The sequence below is a fragment of the Capsicum annuum genome, chromosome 4 (assembly GCF_002878395.1).
Source record: "Capsicum annuum cultivar UCD-10X-F1 chromosome 4, UCD10Xv1.1, whole genome shotgun sequence".
NCBI classification, from domain to species: domain Eukaryota; kingdom Viridiplantae; phylum Streptophyta; class Magnoliopsida; order Solanales; family Solanaceae; genus Capsicum; species Capsicum annuum.
In genome coordinates, this window is record NC_061114.1 from 180,552,909 (window position 1) to 180,570,315 (window position 17,407).

Here is a 17,407-nt window from a genome sequence, read left to right on the forward strand (position 1 = left end):
ACTTGGAATGATATTGTTTCATAAAGTATCATGTTGTATTGTATGTACTTTATTATTTTAGTGAATGTTACGATATTTGGATTTATTATACCTTTTTCGTCATTACATAGCATCCTTCATATAACAGTTCAAGGATAAGCCTAGAAGGAAAATAGAAAAATGTGAGGTAGAGTTACTATAAAAATATAGGATAAAGGAGCATTAAGATAATTAAATAATAAATAAAAAGGGAAAAAAAGGTAACAACGCGATCACATCAAATAGGTCGTTACACCAAATGAGACTTTTTATTGCTATCTAGTTATAGATTTAATGATACAGTAAAATTTAAGTAACAATCAAAATACACATTATATTTAAACTAGCAACACGATACAATACATTATTAGGCAACAGCCATCAAACAAGCTGTAAAATTTTCAGAGATATCATATTGAACCACATAAGTTTTCAACATTGAGCTACAAAATAATCGGTTGATGTTTCTTTTAGCTCTACTACACAAAAGGAAAGAACATAATTGATTTAGTTGGTAATGAAAGCGAGTCACATGCACAGTTTTCTCTAGATTAAACTCTTTTAACAATGACATATCATTTCTTTTAAAGAATATATGATACTGTATACATATTGTTTTAAATTTCTCAGCACTTAAGTGAAGGTTAGTTAAGCTGTCAGAATCCACAAGAATTGAATTCTTCAAATACTAAGGGTGTGTTTGGTACGATGGAAAATATTTTTCATGAAAAATGTTTTCTTGGAAAATAAGTTGGTTTTCTATTTATTTTCTCATGTTTGGTTGGTGAGTGAAAAATATTTTCGCAAAATATTTTATGGTGTTTGGTTGGTGAGTAGAAAATATTTTTTAGAAAAATATTTTCTAGTGTTTCATTGGTGAGTGAAATTTTTTTTTTTAGAAAATACTACTAACTGTTAACTAGTATATCAGTGCATCTAGCAACTCAACAATTTGTAAGAACTAATTTAAGCATAATAAATAATATCAATATCGAATACTAAAATATTACAATCACTAAATTTAAGCAACTATTAATTAGCAAATATAGGAGACACTTTTCAACATTTTTTCAGGACAATCTCAAGATACTACAATCAATAGAAATATAACGGAACGATAAGCTTATTCAACCTCGTGAAAGAAGTAACATCGATGACAAAATAAAATATGCAATTAGCAAAAGTAACATAGGTAAGTCTTCCTCTATGCATATGAAAATAACAATACATTCAACGAACATTGGAAATGAAAAAAAGTCGGGCTTCACTATTTTTTATTTCAAGCAGTGAAAAATTGAAGCAAAGCACAGTGAAAAATATTTTGAGTAAAATAAATTTTTTAGAAATGTGAATTTTTTGAGTTATGTGAATATGAGTGTTGTTGGGGTGGGAAGAGGGGTGAGGATGGGGGCATAAGTTACATTTATCATTTTCCGAAAAATAACTTCCCTTGGTCCATGAAGGAAGTCATTTTCCCTCAAATAGGAAAAAATGAATTATCTTAGAAAATATTTTTTACTACAACCAACATTTTTCAGAAAATATTTTCCATCGTACCACACACCCTAAGTGTAAAAAAAAAGTGCTCAGATTCCTATAACTAAAATCTTGTGGGAAGTTGTAGGATCCACGTATTTTTTTTTGAATTATTGCATCATAAATAGTATAGCTGCCATAGTAGTTAATTTCTTTGCTTAGCTTGCACCTTCTATCCAACAAAAAAAAAAAGTATACCAACAAAGGTCAAATTGAACCGACAACATGACAAAACTAATTAAAAATACATAACTTTAGCCTTATACCTTCTAAATGAAAGCTATACAAAGGGCTTTGAGTGCAGCTTAAAGGGACAACAACTTCTCTCCTTTGTTTCTTTTTGGGAGAAATGGCCTCTCTATTTTCCACTCTTTTAATGGTTTTTGTGTCACTTTGCTTGGCTTCCCAAAGCTCAGCAAATTATCAATATTTATCTCCACCATCACCAAAAGAGCCATACCATCCTTCACCAACACCTTATCATCCTGCACCACTTTACAAATCACCATCACCTTCAACTCCGCTTTACTAGTCACCACCACCACCACCCAAGGAGCCATACTATCCTCCACACACCCCAGTCTACAAATCGCCACCTCCACCAACTCCAGTTTACAAGTCGTCACCCCCACCAAAAGAGCCTTACTACCCTCCACACACCCAGTCTATAAGTCGCCATTTCCACCGGCTCCTATTTACCAATCACCACTACTACCTAAGGAGCCATACTATCCCCCACACACCCAGTCTACAAATCACCACTTCCACTAACTCAAGTTTATACGTTGCCACCCCCACCCAAAGAGCCTTACTACCCTCCAAACACCCAGTCTATAAGTCGCCACCTTCGCCGACTCCAGTTTACAAGTCACCACAACCACTTAAGGAGCCATACTACCCTCCTCATACCCCAATCTACAAGTCACCGCCTCTACCGACTACAGTTTACAAGTCGCCACCACTACTAAGGAGCCTTACTACCCTCCACACACCCAGTCAACAAGTCACCACCTCCACCAACCCTAGTCTACATATCGCCTCCACACCCAAGGAGCCATATTATCCCGCACCACTTTATAAGTCTCTGCCACCACCAACTCCCATTTACAATTCACCACCACCACCTAAGGAGTCATACTACTCTCTACACACTCAGTCTACAAATCACCATCACCACCAACTCCAGTTTACAAGTCACCACCACCACCCAAGAAGCCTTACTACCCTCCATATATCTCAGTTTACCAGTCGCCACCTCCACCAAGTCTAGTTTACAAGTCGCCACCTCCACCCAAAGAGTCATACTACCTCCACACACCCTAATTTATAAGTCGCCATCACCGCCAACTCCAGTTTACAAGTCACCACCATCCAAGGTGCCTTACTGTCCCACACACTCCTATCAATAAGTCACCACCTCCACCAACCCCTATTTACAAGTTGTCACTATTGAAGATAATGATAAGATTACTTAGAGATAAGCTCTAGTTGTTAGTGATAAGCTTCAGTACTTAGTATCATGTTTATAGTAGAGTTCATGTTATAACAAAACTCTGATCTTAGCTAGTTTAAAACTTGTACTAGGACTCTAGTGTATGTATGCGTCTACTGTACTGTGTGTATATAAATACACTGCTGATGTACTATGTATCATATAATCTATATATAAATCTTTCCCTTCTACATAGCATTAGATTTTCACATGGTATCAGAGCGCTAAGCGTTCTTCTGCTAACCAATTCTCAAATTGCTAAAACAGTCCTATCTCAAAATAGCATCAACCCCAAACTCACTCTCAACTTTCTCACTACGCCACCTTATTGCTTTTGTTCCTATTAAGTTTAAGCCATTAAATTATTTGATATGGAGAACTCAGATTCTATAGCTTATTCCAGTTATGAGATTAGCCTATCTCATTAAGGAGGAGTCCAAAGCAGAAACCACTGATGAAACTACTTTCAGCAGTGATAAAAACAGTGGTAAAGCCACTGACAAGAGCAGTGACATTGATGATTGGGAGGAGAAGGATGTGTTATTGAGGAGTTGGATCTCTGGTACACTATCAGAAGAAACCATGTACCTCACTGTGGGCTGTAAAACTGCCAGGGAAATAGGAAAATCTTAGAGGAAACATACCTTCAAGCCACTAAGGACAAAGAGTTCCAGTTGAAGCAACAACTTTAAACCATTAGAATTGGATCCAAGTCCACTGATGAGTTTTTGAAAGAGTTCAAAGGCATATGTGATGGTTCAGCATCCATACACAAGTCAGTGGATGAGGACAGTAAAGTAACCAATTTCGTCGGAGGGCTAGGACCCAAGTACAAGATATTCAGGACTGTTAGGCTTGGTAAGCCTCCCTATCCAACTTTAAACCTATTAGTTAATGCTTTGAGAGTCTTTGATCTCAGAGAATATGATGGAGAAGAACCTCAACAAATCAACCACAATACTGCTTTCATTGCTCAACAGGCCAATCATGGCAAGCAAAATAACTATAAGGGTAGAGAAAAATCCTACAGAGGTAGACGAAACATGAACTATAGCTTAAGAGGCAGTGGTTTTAGAGTAGCTGGACAGAGCTCTAACCAACAGCCTACTCAAAACATTGTAAATCCCTTAAAAGAGAAGCAAGACTCTGCTGCTTGTCAGATCTGTGGGAGAAACAATCACAATGTACTCAAATGCTTCTATAGATGGGATTTTTCATACCAAGCTAAAGATGACTTGCCTCAAGCATTAGCATCTGTCACCTTAAATGGTCCTAACAATGTAGACAATGCAGTCTATGTGGATTCTGGAGAAGTACTTATATGACAAACTCCTCAGGTAAACTATCTAATCTAAAACCTTACGAAAGATCTGATAAGATAGTAGTTAGAAATAAAAATGAACTCAATATTACACACATTGGCAGTGGTAGTGTATCTGGCTTAAAACTGAAAGAGGTACTGGTTGTTCCTGAACTTAAGAAGAAACTACTATCAGTAAGCAAGCTAACCAAAGATAATTATTGTACAATTGAGTTTGATGAATTAACTTTTGATGTAAAGGACAAGAAAACAGGGAAGAAACTAGTGAAGGGATCTAGAAGAGAAGATATTTATGTATTGGAAGGCAACAATCCACTAGCATTGACAACAATACAGACAAGAAGGAGTAGCTTTAGTTCTAGTGATGTTTGGCATACCCGACTTGGGCATCTAAATTCTAAGTATTTAGAACTTTTAGACAGAAATAAGTGTATCAATATCACTTGTTGGAATAAAAATCCTACTGTTTATGTTAGTTGTCAAATGGGTAAAGGTTGTAAATTGCCTTTTGGTTTGAAAAATAAAGCTGAAAAAGAACCTTTGCTAAAAATTCATTGTGATATATGGGGTCCTGCACTTGTTGAGTCTTCACAGCATATGAGATTTTATGCACTATTTGTAGATGATCATAGTAGTTACACATGACTTTATCCATTAAGAAAAAAATCAGATTTCTTTGAAGTGTTTATTAAGTTCCAAAAGATGGTTGAAAAATAGTTCACTAAAAGCATCAAAATATTCCAATGTGATGAAGGTGGTGAATTTGCTAGTTCACAATCCATTAATCACTTGGAAAATTGTGGATTGCTAGACACATACCCTGTCCATATACACCTAAGCAGAATGGTATTGCAGAAAGAAAACATAGGCATGTGGTAGAAAATGGTCTAACTTTATTGTTCCATGCAAAATTGCATTTGTTTCTATGGACAGAAGACTTTTTTACAACTGTTTTTCTAATAAATAGGCTACTATCTTCAGCTTTAAAGAAGGAAACACCTTTTCATAAGCTTCATGGAACACACCCTGACTATAATAAGCTTGAAAGTATTTGGGTGTAGGTGTTTTCCTTACATCAAAGGAAGCAACAAATTCTCTCCAAAGACATATCCATGTGTTTTCATTGGTTATAGCAGCCTCCATAAGGGATACAAATGTTACTATCCATCCACAAGAATGGTATTCATATCAAGACATGTTGTCATTGATGAACTAACTCTACCTTCTGTGCAGGAAAATAACAACTTTTCTATAGGATCAACTCATTTTGCTATATTTTTGAACTCTTCTCAGAAGACAAGAAGGCAGGCGGTTCATTGGTAAGTCAGAATTTTGACTCATCAAATTCTTCTCATATAGCTACTTTGGATAACACTTCAGGGAAAGTAATATAAACTATACCAACACTTGAAGTACTAGCTCCAGAAGAGTCTCAACATGACACTGTGGAATTACCAACTCCTACAAAAGATCAATCTCCGACAAACTCTTCCAATGAGGTGCATGTAGATGACAAGTTGCAGATGAGTGATCACCAATAATTGCCAAAGATGTCCCACATTGTAGATCCAAAGGGAATTCAACGTGAGGTTGATTCCTCAAAGTTTTCACAGTCTCAACGTGTTATGTTTCAGCTCCAACTGCACCAGTAGAACATGTTATGATTACCAAGTCAAAAGCTAAGAATCTCTCTTTGTCTCATATATCTTTATCTGTAGCCAGGTTCAACACTGCATCAAGTGAACCTAAGTCACTCAAAGAAGCACTTCGCACTTCACTCTTTACACTGGTCAATAGCTATGCAGGAAGAATTACAAGCACTGCATAAAAATGACTCACAACTTGAAGGGATAGACTTTGAAGAAACGTTTAGCCCTGTTGTAAAGGCAACTACTATCAGAATTGTCCTATCTGTTACAGTCACTCAACATTGGTCCATTAGACAACTAGATGTTAAAAATGCTTTCCTACATGGACGTCTTGCAGAGGAGGTTTATATGAGTCAACCACCAGGTTTTGTTGATAGTAGGTATCCAAGACATGTTTGTCAGCTGAAAAAGGCATTGTATGGCCTAAAACAGGTTCCTAGAGCCTTGTTTGAAAAATTCAGCATGTACCTCCTCAATATTGGGTTCAAGTGCAGTAGAGCTGACTCATCGCTATTCACTTTTCATAGATCAATAGGAACTATATTACTACTATTGTATGTAGATGGCATAATTGTGATAGGAAATAACTCAAGGCTGATGGATGAAGTTATGAAGAAGCTGAGCACAGAATTTGCCATGAAAGACCTTGGGCAGCTGCGTTTCTTTCTTGGAGTTGAAGTTACCTATTTTTCAAATGGAATTCACTTATGTCAAAGTAAGTATGCATATGATCTACTAAAGATAGTGGACATGACAAACACAAAGGCAGTACATACTCCCTTAGCATAAAAACACAACTTACAAGAGGATACTGGAGTAACAGTTGATCCATCAGTGTATAGAAGCATTGTAGGGAGTCTACAATACCTGACATTGACCAGACTATATATAACCCATGCTGTAAACCTTAAAAGTCGATTCATACAGAGTCCTAACTCTATGCATCTTCAGGCTGTGAAAAAGATACTCAGATATATTAAAGGAACCATTACTCATAGTCTATGCATTACCTCCCAGTCCTCATTCAAGTTATATTGTTTTTTAGACGCTGATTGGGTAGGGTGTGCAACCATAAGAATATCGACCACTAGTTATAGCATGGATCTTGGTGAAAATTGTATATCATAGTCCTCTAGAAATAGAACACAGTTGCAAGATCAAGTGCAGAAGCTGAGTATAGAGCCTTAGCTTTTGCAACAGCTGAGCTTACATGGTTGACTTATATACTGCAGGATATTGGTATTGTAATACCCTAACTTAAGAGAAGGAGTCCCACATCGACAAAACACATGAGGGATGCTGGGTATATAAGTAAGCAAGTCTTACTCCTAGTGACGCGTTTTAAAGCCATGTGGGCCTGGGCCCAAAATGGACAATATCACTAGTGGGTTGGGAGTTACAGGGGATCTCTCAAGCCTAGATGGTTCGGGATGCCCGTCGCGGACAGGGCCCTAGCTCTGGTCATGATAGAATGGTATCAAAGTCGCTCTTGTGTCAGCCTTATCGATATGAGCCAGAGTTCAAACTGAGTATAGGAGAATACCGGTAAGGTAGGGCAAACCTCAGTACTGAGTGTAGGCAAATCCCATTTGGTGGGGCAAACCTCAGAGAGGACGCTGACTCCATAAGAAAGGGTGTATATAACACCCCAACTTAAGAGAAGGAGTCCCACATCGGTAAAACACAGGAGGGATGCTGGGTATATAAGTAAGCAACCCGTACTCCCTAGTGATGCTTTTTAAAGCCGTGCGGGCCTAGGACCAAAGGGGACAATATTACTAGTGGGTTGGAGAGTTACAGGGGTCTCTCGGGCCTAGATGGTTTGGGACGCCCGTTACGGCCAGGGCCCCGACTCGGGTCGTGACAAGTATATGCATCAAGTCAGCTCCCACACTGTTTCGTGACAACTTAAGTGCACTATACATGTCCACCAATCCAGTTTTGCATGCCAGAACTAAACACATTAAGCTGGATTATCATTTCATTAGATAAAAAGTGGCTCAAAGACAGCTAGTCACTCAGTTTGTGAGATCAAGAGATCAACGAGCCGATATTCACACTTAGGCTTTAGCGAAGGACTCATTCATATTTTTTAGAGACAAGCTAAGTGTGATCAAATCACCTCCAATTAGCTTGAGGGGAAGTGTTGAAGATAATGATTAGATTACTTAGACATAAACTCTAGTTGTTAGTGATAAGCTTTAGTACTTAGTATCATGTTACTAGTAGAGTTCACGTTACAACAGAACTCTGCTCTTAGCTAGTTTAAAACTTGTACTAGGACTTTAGTGTATGTATGAGTCTATTATATTGTGTGTATATAAATACACTGCTGATGTACTATGTATCATATAATCGATATACAAATCTTTCTCTTCTATATAGTATCAAATTTTCACAACCCCCACCACCCAAGGTACCCTACTACCCACCTTATACTCCAATTTACAAGACACCACCTCCACCAACTCATATTTACAAGTTGCCACCACCACCCAAAGAGCCATACTACCCTCTTTACACCCCAATTTACACATCGCCACCACCACCAACTTCAGACTACAAGTCTCTACCACCACCCCACTATCTTTACACCTCTTTCCCTCCTCCTTACCATTACTAAGAAGAGACTTCATTATATCTGAGGTAAAGCAAACTATAACTTATAAAAATGATATGTCTAAAGTGCCTTGCAGTAAGTTTCACAATCTTCATGCAAATCATTAATATATAGACCTACGTTGTCACATTTTTATTCTATGTTCTCATTCACAATATTATATTCTTATGCAAGAAATGTATAACGTTGAGCTGCAATAAAGGCATTTTTCATTTTCGAGTGGCAATGAGGGAAAAAAATAAATAATAAGCCCCGCGGGAGAAGTTCTTTTGTAGCTTCGTGCTGTCTAAGTTACTAGTAATATTGTGTGTACTCTATATTATATTTATATTTTAATTCTATTTCTTTGTGTATGTTTCCTCAGTTTCGATCTCTTGCAAAATGCAGAGGTTATCAGATGAATAAAATAAGTTATTGCTAAATGTTTTAGGTTTTTCCTTTTCTCTCTGATCGTTTTTTTCTTCTCTTTTAATCTTATCATCTTTATATCAAATCATTTAGGTGAGGCTCATCGATTACATTAAATCAATCGTTATGCAAAAAAAATTTAAGTAAGAATCAAACTAACTATTGAATCCTAAATAAGAATATGTTAGATTATAATACAATAGGCAACATGACAATTAAAAGAAGTTACTCCCACGATGTCAACGTATGCTAGACTGACCAATAAATTAAGAAAAAATTCAAAGTCGATAATGGTACAGTATAAAAAATTAACGGAAAAGGGATAAATATACCTTCGAATTATCATAAATGGTGTGCATATAGTTTCCGTTATACTTTGGATATATATTTATCGTTGCCGTCAATTTTTTTAGTTTTGTAAACCCTGCGAGACACATGGGATCATCCTAGGCATTTATCCAATTTTTCTTTATTTTACAAAAAAGAGATAAATATAACCTCGAAGTATTATAAATAGTACGCATATACCCTTGTTGTCAATCTTTTGGGTTGTATTTATCCTTTACCCAAACAACGGGACACATGGGATGATCCAAGGCATTTACCCGATTTATTTATTTTATCCAAAATAAAAATAACCCACCCAACTATCCATTCCATAGACCCAATTAAAATCTTAACCATAGAGCCGAAATTAGAAACCCGATTCAAGAGGCGACATTAAAAAGATTAAGAAACCTTTCAATCGTCATTCTTGTTCTGCCTCACTTCAAATCCTAGAATTTCTCACTATTCAAGCTACAAATTTTGATTTTTACTCTACTAAAAAACGACAAATTTCCAACCACAAAAAACTGACCACATGTATGTGGTCATTTTTTTTTAAAAAGTGAAAACAAATGGTCGCTTTTATATTTTAAAATTTCAAAATAATCATTTCAATAATTTTTATATTAATTATTTTTTTTACAAATAAAAAATTAAAAAATTAAAAAAACTGACCACTTGTGGTCAGTTTTTAATGAATTTTTTTTAATAAACCAACCACTTGTGGTCGGTTTTAATTAAAATAAATAGAAAATAATTTTAAAAAGTCGACCACTTGTGGTCGATTTCTAATTAAAATAAAAAAATAAAATAATTTTTAAAAATAGACCACTAGTGGTCGGTTTTTAATTAAAATAAAAAATTATTTTAAAAAACCGGCCACTTGTGGTGGGTTTTGTAATTAAAAAAATAAAAAAGTAAATAATTTTTAGGAAACCGATCACTTGTGGTTGATTTTATTAAAAAATAATTATATATATAATCTAATATCTTATTTTTTGATATCACACATAGTCAATAACCAATATAATAATAATAAAAATTAATCAATCTTAGATTTTGTGAAACAAATTACGTTAAACATAATCTTTATCTTTTACTTATGTTTCTATACATAAAATAAATATTTTCCTTTGTATATACATGAAATGACGTTAAACATGTATAATGTTTGTATAATGAATATGTGTATATATATATCATACCGTTTGGATAATGATATTATGCTACTATTGCAGTCATAATAATGTATACTATAACCGATAATTCATCAGAATATAATGAACGTATTCTATTATAAGGTAATATACTTGTGGATGTGATGTATATAGTACACATATATATATATATATATATATATGATTTAGTGATCGATTAATGAACGAGATGTAGTCAAAACCTAGTAGAATCTATCCAAATATATTGAATACCTTAATTTGAAATGACAGAAGTAATGTATACTAGATGTTGAAGTTATACTAATGTAAGCTAATCAAATTAATTGATCACTCATCAGAGTATGTATATGCTATACGTCGCATTATATTATTGGATAATATACGTGTATGTATGTGATGTATATAGTACGTATTTAGAACTTGATATAGTCGATAGTGTGTATATATATATATATATATATATATAGTATATACATATTATATAGTGAAGGTATATTAATGACATAAGATAAACTAATCGATAATTCATCTGATTAGTATATGTGAAATATATTTATTATGGGATAGTAAATTAAAATCGTGTATGTGATGTTTATAGTACGTATTTGAAAGCTGATAGACAATTGAATATATGTATTTATACGTATATCTCGTGTAGTGACGTATGCAGTAATCGAAAGCTAGATAACTAAATCTATATATTAAAATATTTTGAATAATACGCTGATATCATACTATTGAGGAAATAGATATACTATTTTGGGTCAATGTAGACACGCGTATGTTGTTGAAGTTGTAGTAACGTAAGACAAGTATTACGAGGTATAAATGGGGAGAGGAGGGAAGTAGGGGAGGAAGACAGAAAATTGAATCTTGAAGTTGGCATATACTTACCATTTGCTTTGAATTTCAAATTTTGAACGATCGCCAAATTTTGGCGGTGAATTTTAGTTTTTTCGCTTAAAATTTTTGTATCTGAGTATATGTGAAATACATTGTATATTATTATGGGGTATTAAAATCGTGTATGTGATGTTTATAGTACGTATTTGAAAGTTGATAGATAATTGAATATATGTATATATACGTATATCTCGTGTAGTGACGTATGCAGTAATTAAAAGTTCGATAACTGAATCTATGTATCCAAATATTTTGAATAATACATTGATATCATACTATTGAGGAAATAGATATACTATTTAGTGTCAATGTAGATACACATATATTATTGAAGTTGTAATAATGTAAGATAAGTAATAAATAATTTATTTGATTAACATTTTGTATTAAGATATATATATATATATATATATATATATATATATATATATCAATGAATTTTGTAAATTATGATAATTTTTTGGTTAATTAGATTTTAATTATGATATATTATATATATATAATATCGTAATTAAAAGCTAATTAACAAAAAATTTATCGTAATTTATAAAATTCATTAATATTATTATACGATTGAGTAAATATACTACTCATGTTATTGTTATAAATATTATAGAATTTATTAAAAAAATAATTTATTAAAAATTAATTTTAATTTATTGATTTATTAATTGTAGTAAAAAAAATATTTTTTAATTATTTTCTTGAAAATCGATCACATGTGGTTGGTTCTCAAGAAAATAATAAAAAAAATATTTCATAAAATAACTCCTACCTAACCCCAACCCCCACATGACCCGACTCGACCCGACCAGACCGGCATTAACACAACACACACAAAAACCCTAATTGAAACACACACACACAGGAAAAAAAATCAACCTACACACAAAAACCTGACAAACACACCCAAAATATACCCAAATCCTTTTCTAAATCCATCCTGCTATTGACTGCCACTGCCGCCGTCGACTACCATCGCCGCCGCTAATTTCCATCGCCGCCGCTCAGGTACCAACACCCATATCCTTTTCCATTCTTTCCTTTTCCACTCATATTTGTTATAAAAATAGTTTAACATTGATTTGTTTGCCATTGTTGACCAAATTAGTTGCCATTGATTTCTTTGCCATTGTTGTTCAAATTAGTTGTTATTTTGATCTTTTGACGACCCATGCTAAGTTTCTTTGCCATTGTTGATCAAATTAGTTGTATGAGGAAAAAAAAGATAAGAGATGTAATATTTTCTTGTGATTTTGAGTTGACATTGAGAGTGAAAACTATGCTACACTCTCAAGTAATTGATGTTATTATTTCTATGTAATGTGTTGATTTGAGAGTTAGAAAATCTTATTCCATTCCTCATGAACTTTATAATAAAGCTCCAACAATTAGCTTAATGTTCCCAAAAAGAACAACTGAAGATACAACAATCTCTAATTTAAAATTTTAAATTAAGAAAAGAGGAGACAATGATAATGTATATATTTTAGCAAAGCCTTAACATATGTAATTTTGACCATTGACAAAAATTTCATTGTGTTTTGGTTATAATTATATTTGTTGCCTCATGGTGTAGAAAGATTAAAGTTCTTGCAAAGTTTTCATGAAGCTAAAATATTCAAACATATATTCCCCATTTTTGTGATTTGTTATTTTGCCTAATGGTCAACATTTTTTCTTCTAGTTGCCTAATGGGTTGCTTGAAATTTGATGTTATTGTTTGGCAGAATTCAAATTCGGAAAAAGGATTGCTTTGCTATTTTTTCGGTGACCCCTTATCTCTTTCTCTTTAATTTAGGCCAAGTAAAGATAAATTGATTTCTCTCTATTTTCTTATAATGAAGTCTTTAAATGTAGTTTAGTTTGGAATTGTTCGCTGTAGAAGGCTTTGAAAGCCATAAGAATTTTGTGATGATTATATGGTGTGAGAGGGACATGCGACGCCTCTACTCATTTTCTTTGTTACACTTGTTAAATTGTTTGACTTATTATACTATAAATGGCTATGTTACTTGAAAGTGAATAAGTGTAGTTACTTAGCTTGAAGGTGAACTTTTATTTTGAATTTTGTTGAAGCGTAGGTACTTGAAATGTGAATTTTTCTATGCTTGTTTATTTTTGAATGTGGTTTAGTTTGGTGACTTGGGTAGTGACTTAGTTGAAATTGATTATGTGTGGGTACTTGAAATGTGAATGTATCATTTTGAAGGTAGTTTAGTTTGTTGTTTTAGGAGGTGACTTAGTGACTTGAAAATGTTGATGTTTAGGTACTTTGGCGGTGAATTTTTGTTTTGAATCTTCTTTAAGTTTGGTGACTTGGTAGGTGACTTAGTCACTTGAAATTGATTAAGTGTAGGTACTTTAATGGTGAATTTTTGTTTTGAATCTTTTTTAAGTTTGGTGACTTGAGTGGTGACTTTGTGAGTTGAAATTTACTAAGTGTAGGTACTTTAAAGGTGATTTTTTTTTGTTTAAAATGTGGTTTAGTTTGGTGACTTGGGTGATGACTAAGTGAGTTGAAAATGCTGAAGCTTAGGTACTTGAAATGTAAATTTTTGTTTTGAATGTGGTTTAGTTTGGTAAATTGGGTGGTGACTTAGTCACTTGAAATCGATTATGTGTAGGTACTTGAAATGTGAATGTATCATTTTGAAGGTAGTTTAGTTTGTTGTTTTAGGAGGTGACTTAGTGACTTGAAAATGTTGAAGTTTAGGTACTTTGGCAGTGAATTTTTGTTTTGAATATTCTTTAAGTATGATGACTTGGTAGGTGACTTAGTCACTTGAAATTTACTCAGTGTAGGTACTTTAAAAGTGAATTTTTGTTTTGAATCTTCTTTAAGTTTGGTGGCTTGGTAGGTGACTTAGTCACTTGAAATTGATTAAGTGTAGATACTTTAAAGGTGAATTTTTGTTTTGAATGCGGTTTAGTTTGGTGACTTGGGTGATGACTTAGTAACTTGAAATTTACCAAGTGTAGGTACTTGAAAGGTAATTCTTTTGTTTTGAATGTAGTTAAGTTTGGTGACTTAATTGGTAGGTGACTTAGTCATTTGAAATTGATAAAGTGTAGATACTTTATAGGTGAATTTTTGTTTTGAATGTGGTTTAGTTTGGTGACTTGGGCGATGACTTAGTGACTTTAAATTTACCAAGTGTAGGTACTTGAAAGTTGATTTTTTTGTTTTGAATGTAGTTAAGTTTGGTGACTTGGTAGGTGACTTAGTCACTTGAAATTGATAAAGTGTAGGTACTTTAAAGGTGAATTTTTTTATTTTTAATGTGGTTTACTTTGGTGACTTGGTAGGTGACTTAGTCATTTGAAATTGATAAATTGTTGGTACTTTAAAGATGAATTTTTATTTTGAATGTGATTTAGTTTGGTGACTTGGGTGGTGACTGTCACATCCCAAAAATAAAGGTCATGATGATACTTGTCGTGGTGTACCTTGACAAGTAAGCCTATCACCCAAACTGATACAAAACAAAGAAAAGACAGAAATACCCTACGGTAAGGCTTCTAGAACGAAGCCGAACCATATAAGTAATCATAACAATGTAGAAAGAACTTATACAAAATACCAATCATGCCCAAAATCAGGTGTCAATAGTGTAAGAACTAATAATACAATTTAAGAGTCAAATACATCAAAAAAATAACCACAAAAGGAATAATATCTGTCTCCGAATACTAATAAAGACATAACTACTTTAGAAAGATAGAGGTGAACTACGGATGCATGAATATCCAATCGCTACCTTGAAAGCTCCAACAATCGCCCGAGTTAAGAAATCTGAGGTGCACTCGACCTAGGATCTGCACCGAAAGGGCGCAGTAGGCATGAGTACGGTCCACCTATACTTAGTAGGTATCATAGGCTGACCAAGCAAAGTAGTAAATAAAGCATGCGAAATATAAACTAAGGGCATGTCACCTGCAATCAGAAAATGTCCTATAACGGTAGCCGACACCGCTTGCACTAACAGTTCTAACATATCTCACATATATTACAACAACACACCAAGGTATAGAACACAAGTATACATTATGTCACATATAAATAGAACAAGCGAGAACATGTAGATACAAGATCATCAAATACAAGTAAAGGAAGATAAGACAAATACATAGATGATAAGTCAATAAGGCAATACAACACAACATAAACACAATAAAGTAAGTGCAATATATATGATAATGCACGAGGTCGTCGCACAATCTCTGGGATCATCGCACTATCTCCGTATACACCTACGGAGCTAAAGCTTCCCGACGTAGGACCCATGGGGGGTTCGCTAACCCATATACAATCCACATATCTCATATCTCCTTTCTGGCATATCCCTCGAAAAGGGTTTTATAAGGTGTTACAATGTTATCTTAAAAAGGCATTGCCAGTGTTTCTCAGATGTTGCCACGGTGGTACCAATGTTTCATGAATGAATATGATATGAAGATGTAATGCTCACAACCAATCACAATGAGTATTTTCACAACCAATCACATGCTATATTTCCACAACCAACCACAATGATACATTCCCACAACCACATGAGCCAATATCCACTTGTTATTTTCGTTTCATCCATGAATTTCCACATGTCTCATATGCCAATAAAGTATGAATATAATCACAATACACCAATGGTACCACATTAAGCAACACAATACAATTATTCACATGTATTCAATGCTATCAATATCACATAGGACCCTACATGGTCAAACATATCACATAATATCTCAATTTAGAAAATTACATCACATATAGGCCCCCACACGGGCACAACACATAGATAGCCATTTTTCATGATTAGTTCCCACCCTTAACATGCATTTTGTACCATCATTTACTACCCAACCCAGTCTGAAGAGTTAAGCCACAACCTACCTCGAAAGCCGAAATCGGTCCGCTACACTTGAACCCGCTCCACTAAAAATATCAAATATGAAATCTACGCATCAAGACAAAATCAACGACACCCATATTGACTACTTTTGATTTCGAGTAAAAACGGACCCCCAAAATGGATTTTCGAAAAAGAAGGAAAAAATTTGAACTTTACTTCAAAAATATGTTCCCTATATTTTTAGGAACCTACAGATGGAAACCCAAATTAAATCGAGTATAAAACGGAGTTCAAATAAAAAAAAAACCATTTTTGAGCTTTACTGGGTAAAATCTTTGAAAATCGGGCTAAAATCAAGAATCGAAGTTGTTTTGAAGGTTAAATTGATGAAAAATAAGTATTTATAAGATAAAAATATTAGTCAAGTGAAAGAGGTGAAATTTGGGTTTAAAATCACGTCCTAAGATTTTTTTGGGGTTTTGAGGAATTTATCAAGAAATTAATAAGAAAAGGGGTGAATTCTTGTCTTTAATCCGTAATAAAACCAAGAAAAAGGTGTTAATCTAGCTTCCCAAGCTCCCGCAAACTCTACTTTTAAGCTCCCACACTATATTAGGTTTAACTCTCAAGAGGCAAGATGAAAAATGAGCAAAATGGGTAAAAAAAACTGTATTTATTGCAGAAAAATCTGCAACATTTAGTGCAGATTTTTCCCTTTAAGTCGAAATGGACTTCGACGGGGTGCTCGAGATTCGTTCGGAGTCCAATTTATGCACGAACTATGCAAACATACTAAATTTGATGTTTCGGACGCGATGGCGATATCAAATTTTCAAAAAAATATCGTTTTCACAAAATTGACCCCCGAAATTCGAAATTACAATTTTTCAAACCGAGGGTCGAAATGAGATTTAAAAACCGTAAAATCATACCAAATCGATATTCGCATTTGTTGGCGAAGTCAGATTTTCCATCTGAGGTCGTTTAGATCAAATGTGAGTCCCACACCCATATTTCTAATTTTCCAACTTTCCGATCAATATGTCGAAATGAATTCGGGTGCACCAGGACCCGAAACAAAGGTCTACCCCTCCTAAAATTG

General features: G+C 34.1%; 1 pseudogene; it reads left to right on the forward strand.

Annotated features, from left to right (window-relative positions):
- Positions 1–1,389: 1,389 nt before the first annotated feature.
- Positions 1,390–2,977, forward strand: LOC124898022 (annotated as a pseudogene).
- The last annotated feature ends 14,430 nt before the right edge of the window (positions 2,978–17,407 follow it).